Below are 7,778 nucleotides of genomic sequence, written 5' to 3' on the forward strand. Positions count from 1 at the left end.
GCTTAGGTGTTGCTCACAACAATACGTCTTGTTCAATTTGTCGGGTTTGTACCCAAAACTCTTCGTAGTAGGCTATCTTCCCTTTCCTTGTACCTTGAGCACCAGTGTCTTAAGCTTCTTGCTGCAGATACTATAGATGGAACTCATGCTCAGAGGGTCAACCGTAAGGGAAGAAGACGGTGCATAAGGTAAGACTGGAATCTTCTGCTGTCCAGCCTCCGCCAGGAGTTTCCCCTGACTTTATTATGAACCCGGAGGCTCATCCAGTTTTGTCAGATTCTTCTACCGTGTCTGTGTTGGAAGCCAGTTAGTACCTGGCGGGCAGCACATCCGACAAGGCTTTGCAGGCATCCGTTTTGGGCAGAGGGAACCATGGTTGACTGTTTCTAAGGGGTCTAGAGGGGTCCCGCAGTTTCTCTTTAGGGAAGAAGTCCCTACTGCAACTGTGGAATTCCATCCGGAGTCTGGGCCTTCTCAAGTTTCTAGGAAGGATGTCCCCTTAAAAACGAAACAGAAAATTAATACTGTTTCTTCTGCTCCTAGGGATCCTCAGAGTGAGTGGCAGGCCTTTATCAATGCTTTACTGTCGTTGAGGCCTCCTGAAGGGGTTTCAGTTCCCCTCCTCAGTCCTCTTCCCCTAAAAGGCCCAAAGGATTGCATTCTTTTGAGGTGGATTATGATGATAGCTCCCTTGCTTATTCTCCCCAGATTCCCTCTCCTTTAGACTACGAGTATGAGAAGGATTCTCATTCTCCAGACAATCATTCTGAGGAAATCTCCTTTGGGGACACTATCTCAAGGATGATGGAATTTTTAAGTGGGATTGTGCCCAGGTTTTGGATATCCATAAGAGGTACTAGGAGTTACTGCAGAAGAAATTCTCTGCCCCCTGCTCCCGGGAAGTCGGATAGGTTTTATAGGGTGCCTGAGGATTGTTCCTTTTTGTTTAAAATGTCTTGCTGCTGACCCCTCTGTGGTGTCTGTAGCCTCTGATAAGCCATCTCTGTTGCTTCCTTCATCCAAGTTACTGCCTTCTGACAAGGAGAGCAGAACCATGGATAGCCTGGGTAAGAAGGTTTATACTTCGGCCACCCTAGCTTTTAGGGTTATTAATCATCAGACCCATATTTTTAGGCATGTCTTGTCTATTCTTTCTCTGGCTTGTCAGATTCTTTCTGATCATCTAGACTCAGAGTAAATCTTCTGCTCTTTCCTTGCTTGGGACTTCCTCTCAGGTGGTTTGTCATTCTATCAAATGTAGTTATGAGGCAGCAGATGCTGTCTCTGCTTCTGGTTTGGTTCGGTTCTTAAGAGATATTCATGGCTTCAGCTTCAACCTTTGCCTGATAATATTAAGGCTAAGTTGATGGATGATGCTCTGGATAATTTTCTTTCATTTGGTGAAGCAGTTGCTGGCTTAAGTCTGTTCAGGGCAAATGGAAGGCTTGACAGGAGCCAAGCATTTCTTTGTTTCTCCTGTGCCTAAAATTTCAGCAAAACTATCCTTCGTTTGTGGGCAGTCTACTACCCTTTTTACCTTTAGAAGGAGGGTGAAACGGACTCCTCCTGCTAAGGCCACTCAGACTGTAGGGATTCTTAAGCCTTCCTTTCCTGACAAACCAGGTGCTGTTGACTATCTGCCTGTTCCCAGCCATATTCCTCTTTCTCTTCACCTCTCTCTTCCTGTTTGGCTCTGAATCACTCAGGATTCTTGAGTCCTGTCATTCGGCAAGGGTACTTCATGGTCTGGATTTCTCGCCGTCCTTTTATGGGCATTCCTCAGCCTCCTCGGGAGCAACTTTCTTTTTTCCCCCCAGAGGTTCTTCAAGACCTCTTGTCTCACGGTACTATTCAAGAGGTGCCTGTGTCCCAAAGGGGGAAAGGGTTTTATTCAAGAATGTTTCTATGCTCAGAAAAGAGGGTACTTTGAGACATATTCTAGACCTCTCCCATCTAAACACCTTCCTGAAGGTGCCTGACTTTCAGATGTTGTCCTTTCAGTCCCTTTTCCTCTATTTGCTCCCTCTGGCTTTTCTGGACCTCAAGAATGCTTTTCTCCATATTCCGATCCATCCTCTTCAGGAGATTTTTGTGTTTATCTGTTTCTTCCCGACATTTTCAGTTCTGTGCTTTGCCCTTTCTACTGCCCCCAAGGGTGTTCACCAAATGCCTTGCTCCTGTGATTGCCTTTTGCAGGCTTCAAGGGATCCAAATAAGGAGGGATCCAAATCTTTCCTTATTTGGATGACCTGCTGATTTCAAGCATCTTTTCCAAAGGTCCTTTTGCAAAACCTTCATTTTACCATTTATCTTCTTCAGAGCCTGGGGTTCATAAAAATCTTTCCTGACTCCTTCTCAGGATCATGTCTTTCTGGGTTGCAAGTTTCAGTGGTGCCAATGCTGGCATCCCTGCCTCCTCCAAAGGCATTAACTCTCATTTCTTTCTTGCAAACTCTTCTTCCCCTAGCCTCCATTACAGCCAGGGAGTTTGAGAGCTCAGGAGTTCATGACTTCCACAATTCTGATGCCCGCTCTGGCCAAGCTCCACATGAGGAAGTTCCAGTGGTTTCTGAAGTTGGTGTGGCTTCAGCATGTGCATCCTTCTAGGCTTTCCTGTTCCTCTTCTCCCATGTCTCAAGAAAGAACTTCTGTGGTTGATTCAGCAGTAGTCTCCGAATCCAGGGCTCCCTTTTTCAGCCTCCTCTTCCCTCTGATCTGTTCATAGACGCTTCAGATGTGGGACAGGTAGCAATGTTTGTCTCCCAGAGGGTTCAGGGGGTATGGTCACCTCGTCAGCGGAAGGAGCACATCAACATCAAAGAGATGAGGCTTTTCTGCTGGCTCTCTCCAGGGCCTCTCAAGGTATTCACAGACAACACCACAGTCATGTGGTACATCAATAAACAGAAGCTTAAGAGATCTTACAGTCTTTTGCCGGCTGGCTATCCAATATCAGGTGACTCTTCAGGCAGTTTACATACCTTCAGATGGGAACATTGTGGCAGAAAATTTGAGCAGGTCCTTCACTCAACTCCATGAATGGATGCTTCACAGAGATGTGTTTCTGGACATTGTTCACCAGTGTGGTACTCCTCAAGTAGACCTCTTTACCTCCCCTTTGAACAGACAACTTCCTCTGTTTTGTGCCAGAGTCCCAGGTCCTCTGGTATGGAAGGTAGACACCCTCTTCTTTTCTTGGAAAGGGATGTTTCTTTATGCATTCCCTCACCTTCCTCTCCTTCCAAGAGTCCGGTTCAAGATTTAACAGGATGCTCCCAAAATCTTGTTGGTGACTCCCTTTTGGCCGCAACAGCACTGTTTCCCCTCTACGTCTGCATCTAGCCAGAACAATCACCACAAGTTACCCCACAGGGTGGATCTCCTCACACAAGACAAGGGGTGTCTCAATCACCCCACCTGTCCACGCTTCATCTGACACTGTGGGTGATACGGTTTTGATTCCTCAAAGACGCCTTCTTTCTGAGGATGTGCTGCAAGTCCTGCAGGAGGCAAAGAAACCTACTACTATGAAATCTGACTTATTTAAATGGAAGAGGTTTTCTATCTGGTGTCTTTCTCGTGACCTGGACCCACTTTCTGTGGACTTTCTTTTGGTTCTCTCTTGTGTGAGTTGTTCAATGCTGGCTTGGCCTATTCTTCAAGGCCCACTTATCAGCTCTTTCTGCTTGTCTGCTTTAAACTCCCCCATTAGCTTCTGGATTTGGGGGAAGCAGTTTCTTAAAGGTGGCCTTAACATTAGACCTCCCAGGAAGCCTGTTCCTCCTCCCTGGGATCTTAATTTTGTTCTGGAAAAACAGACTTTGGTTCCTTTTGAGCCTGCTGTTTCAGCTTCCTTGCAAGACAGTTCTTTTGTTAGCTCTTACTTTTGCCAGAAGGGGAGTTGCAAGCCCTTATGGATTGTCCACCTTTTTTGATATTTCATGAGGACAGGGTGTACTTGCGTACTAATCCTTCTTTAATATCCAAGGTGGTTAAGGAGTTATCACTTAGTCTATTAATTTGCCTACTTTTTCCCCCTCTCTGCAATCTGACAGTGAGAGGGTGCTGCATACCTTAGAAATGCACAGACAGCTCAGATTTTATTTGAATAAAACTAAAGTTATAAGAAAATCTGACCAGTTATTTGTTTCCTTTCATTCTAGAGCTTTAGGTTTGGCTGTTTTCAAGCAAACTATTTCCACTTGGATTTCAAAAGCCATTTCCTTTTGTTGCAATTTTCATGGAGAGAGCCTTCCTTCTTCTGTAAAGACCCATTCCACTAGAGCTGTGGCTTCTTCTGGTGCTTTTTTCAAAGGCTTAGATGCTAATTATATTCCTGAAGCAGCTATATGGACTTCTGTACGTACCTTTACCAAACATTACCCGTTGGATGGTATCGCTAGAGCTGGTTTTGCTGCTGCCATTCTTCATGGTTTTTTGGAGGGGGCTCTGCTGCTTCCTCCTCCCAATTTTCTTCTGAAGCTTTGGCATGCTCCCATTGGTAAGGAATACTGCAGCGGTGAAGGCAAGGACATAGTACAGTTGTATAAAACCTTACCATAAGTAGTAGATGTCCTTGCCTTCACCGCTGCAGTACTCCCTCCCTCCATCCATCCACCCCCCTGGTCTTTTTTCCTTCCTAGATGTGCAGGTTCTCCTTGGACTGCTGTTCCTACTGGGGCAATCAGTTCTGAGGATAGTACACCTGAACGTCACCTTTATGCTCTACCCCACGTAGAGAGTGTGCAGATGACATTCAGCATATCTTAAAGCAACAGTAGATGTTGGTAAACTGGCCGGACGGTGGGCTTCACGGCAGGGAATCCCATTTGCAAGGAATACTGCAGCGGTAAAGGCAAGGACATCTACCGTTATGGTAAGATTTTACACAACTGTACTATCTAGCAAACTGTGCTCCACTGAAGGTCCTCAGTGGATGCTAGACAGCCAACAGAGGCAAACACCTGAAAAAGTATGACTGCACACTTACATCGCCTTCAAAAACAAACGACAGTCCCATGCAATATACACTGTGTGCTCAACTTGAGGCATCACAGAACATAACTCGGGGAAACGATGGGATTAAAGTAAAAATACTAGTCTTCTGCAAGGATTATTCTCTCTCTCTCTCTTAGCAAGCTTGACCCACTCACTAGGGGGAAAATGGGCCATAAGGCTGTCACCACTGGGGGGAACAAATGAGTCAACAGAACAGCTGGGTAGCAAGCTGGATGTCAGAGGGGAATGGAGACAAAGAAGAGCAAGCAGAGAAGAAATTGAGAATTTTATAGTTAATGCTGCATTTTGTTACACATACCTGGTAAATGTTTCACAGTACTATTGTTTATTTCTGTTAATTTTATTACATGAGTGTGTGTTGGGCGCTGCACTACTATCACACAAGTTTTGGGAAAAGTAATTGCAGAAGTGGTAAAAACTGCGTGTGTCAAAAGAAAACTCAAAAAGAATAACACACCTAAAATAAATGTTAAGAGAACATGAAACAATACCTCCAAAAGCACTAGTTGAACTGCATCCCTCACCAAAAAGTAACACCGTTATTAACAGATACCCAAAATGTCACAAGTAGGTGCAAAGGTGTGCTTGGAAATGTAAAGCACAACAGAATTAACTTGCATATGGTATGGTTCTGCAAACTATGTTGTTATAAAATTATGTTTTCTGCAACCACTGAACAATATAAAAAATTTCCCATACAGTTCATTAGGGTTAAAAACTAAAATGAGTAACATACCTCATGATGTGTGACAGCTGAAAGGTATGATTCCCACTCACTCCTCCTCACTTCAGTCACACACTTCCAAGTAAGAAAGCGTACGCTTATACAAATGGGAGAACTAAATCAGAGAAAGTTGCTGTACACTCCATTTAAGTACACAGACAAGTAGAACCATTCAGAAAACCAAATGGGGAATTTACTCAAAGAAGGTTCAACAAACAACTCAAACTGCAAACGACTTTATGTTAGTTAACAGACGTGCCTAGTAAACAATCCAGAAGGTGGTGGAAAAAGTACGACTCCAGTTCATTTTACAGGCCTTCGGACAAGTGCTTGTCAGCAGAAAACCTACTGTCGCAAATCAGTAAACCAAAGTGCCATCATCAATCACTTTCTGTCAAGTACCTCGCATAAAAACAACTCGCTGTTACATGGAACTTAACCGCATAAGCTACTGTCACGTTAGCACAACCCGAAACAACAACGCCGTGCGCAGCCAAGCCTTCTCACCTTCACTTCCGCTCAACCGTCTAAGCGTTGGTCTTCCTTAGAAGCGGAGCGTGAGAGTACTTACCGCTGCTATTCACGCACGTAACCCGTTCGTTGCTGATATTTTTAGGACGGAAACCTGTGTGTGTGTGTATATATATATATGTTATGCGTGTAGTAGGTGGATAACTAGTGGCCCCTTTTCCGTCGCTAGTGAGATCACCACTTAAAGTAATCACAAGCACGTAGACAATGGACATTTATAATACCAAGTTAAACACCAGTTTTAGTAGTGCTATTGCTAAAAAATTTGGTTGAGATCTTATCGCCTGCGCTGTTCGTGGTTTGTACAGCATTCTGAAAGAAACGTCTTTTGTCAGTGATGTCGTTTAAAGACCTAAACGGGTTGCGTAATTTATTTCTTTCATCAAATGCAGTTGTGCCTTAACTCTGGTTGTCAGTTTGGCGGCTCTGGCCAGACCTCATACTTCCCGTTTGTTACATACGTACGGCTTACCAGAATAAGGTATAGACCCTTCGTTGTAACTGCCGTTGCTAAGGTGTTCAGCATCGCTAATCTATCTGCAGCTCTTTAGAAAACTTGGACACTCCCCGCTCACGCGTTGTTATACAATGTCTCTCAGTAGAGAGGCATACATTATTGCCCAATGTAAAACGACAGATATCGGGCATTGTGTTTTGTCTTCGTCGCTAGTGTGGATGTATATAAAGCATGTCACAAAGTGATAGTTTGTGCTGGCTCACCTGTCTCTGTAGTTGACGGCTAAAGCCAGGCCAGACGTTTGTGGTGGTCTTGGGATTAGCGTTTTTTTTTTTAGTCAAACCACATTGTTTCTTGCAGTGACGAAGACGCACAATGCCCATGGAATAGAGTAATGTCCAGATAATCAGTTTTTATTCCGCTGTTGTTTCTCTGGCTTGGCTTTTGTAAGTTATCTCGTTATTTTACACAGCATTTTTCAAGAGTAAAGACACTCCAAATAAGGAATCACCAGCTTGGGAAGTAGTTGAGCGTTTCGTATCTGTTTAATCTAGAAGTCTTGATTTAAAAAGAAACAAACGCGCTCAGCTATTTTTTCAGTCTGGCTATTCCTTATTTGGAGTGCCTTTCCTTATGAATTCCGTGTTTCCTTTTAGTGCAGTACCGTGGTATTTTTGTAGAAAATCCTTGTCTGCTCCCCTCCATGTATAACAATAACAGGACATGTCTTGCTAGAAAACACTGAAACATTGATCAATATAAATATGATGCTGTGACACTTGTTTGATATATACACATAAAAATAAGTTTATGTATTTACAATGTATTAACTCGGTTGGTACGTTGGTCGGAGGACCCTTTTCAGCTACTGCCAGAGTCATGAGACATCAAAGACTTGTATTACAAAGTATACTCCAAAATTAAATTTCTAAGTGCAAAGAATGATTATGTTAACATATCTTATTTTACATTTGTTGACTGGGCTAGTCTAACTGGATATATGTCCATTTTCAGTAGAGGCTCGGGGAGAAAAGCTCCAAAGACATG

At 43.7% G+C, this 7,778-nt stretch overlaps 1 protein-coding gene across 5 annotated transcripts in view; it reads right to left on the reverse strand.

The window, feature by feature from the left end:
* The window catches only part of FBXW5 (F-box and WD repeat domain containing 5), a 1,165,047-nt gene extending 1,157,768 nt beyond the window's left edge, over positions 1–7,279 (reverse strand). For 3 of the 5 annotated variants that reach the window (XM_044066650.1, XM_044066652.1, XM_044066648.1), the window contains exon 1: positions 5,756–6,240. The gene's annotated coding sequence lies outside the window, so the exon portion shown is untranslated. Of the gene's footprint in view, positions 1–5,755; positions 6,241–6,994 lie in introns of those variants that run through there. The other 2 variants (XM_044066651.1, XM_044066649.1) reach the window with 1 other exon arrangement.
* Between the last annotated feature and the right edge of the window lie 499 nt (positions 7,280–7,778).

Source organism: Protopterus annectens, chromosome 3.part1, assembly GCF_019279795.1.
Source record: "Protopterus annectens isolate FY-2018-M chromosome 3.part1, PAN1.0, whole genome shotgun sequence".
Taxonomy (NCBI): domain Eukaryota; kingdom Metazoa; phylum Chordata; order Ceratodontiformes; family Protopteridae; genus Protopterus; species Protopterus annectens.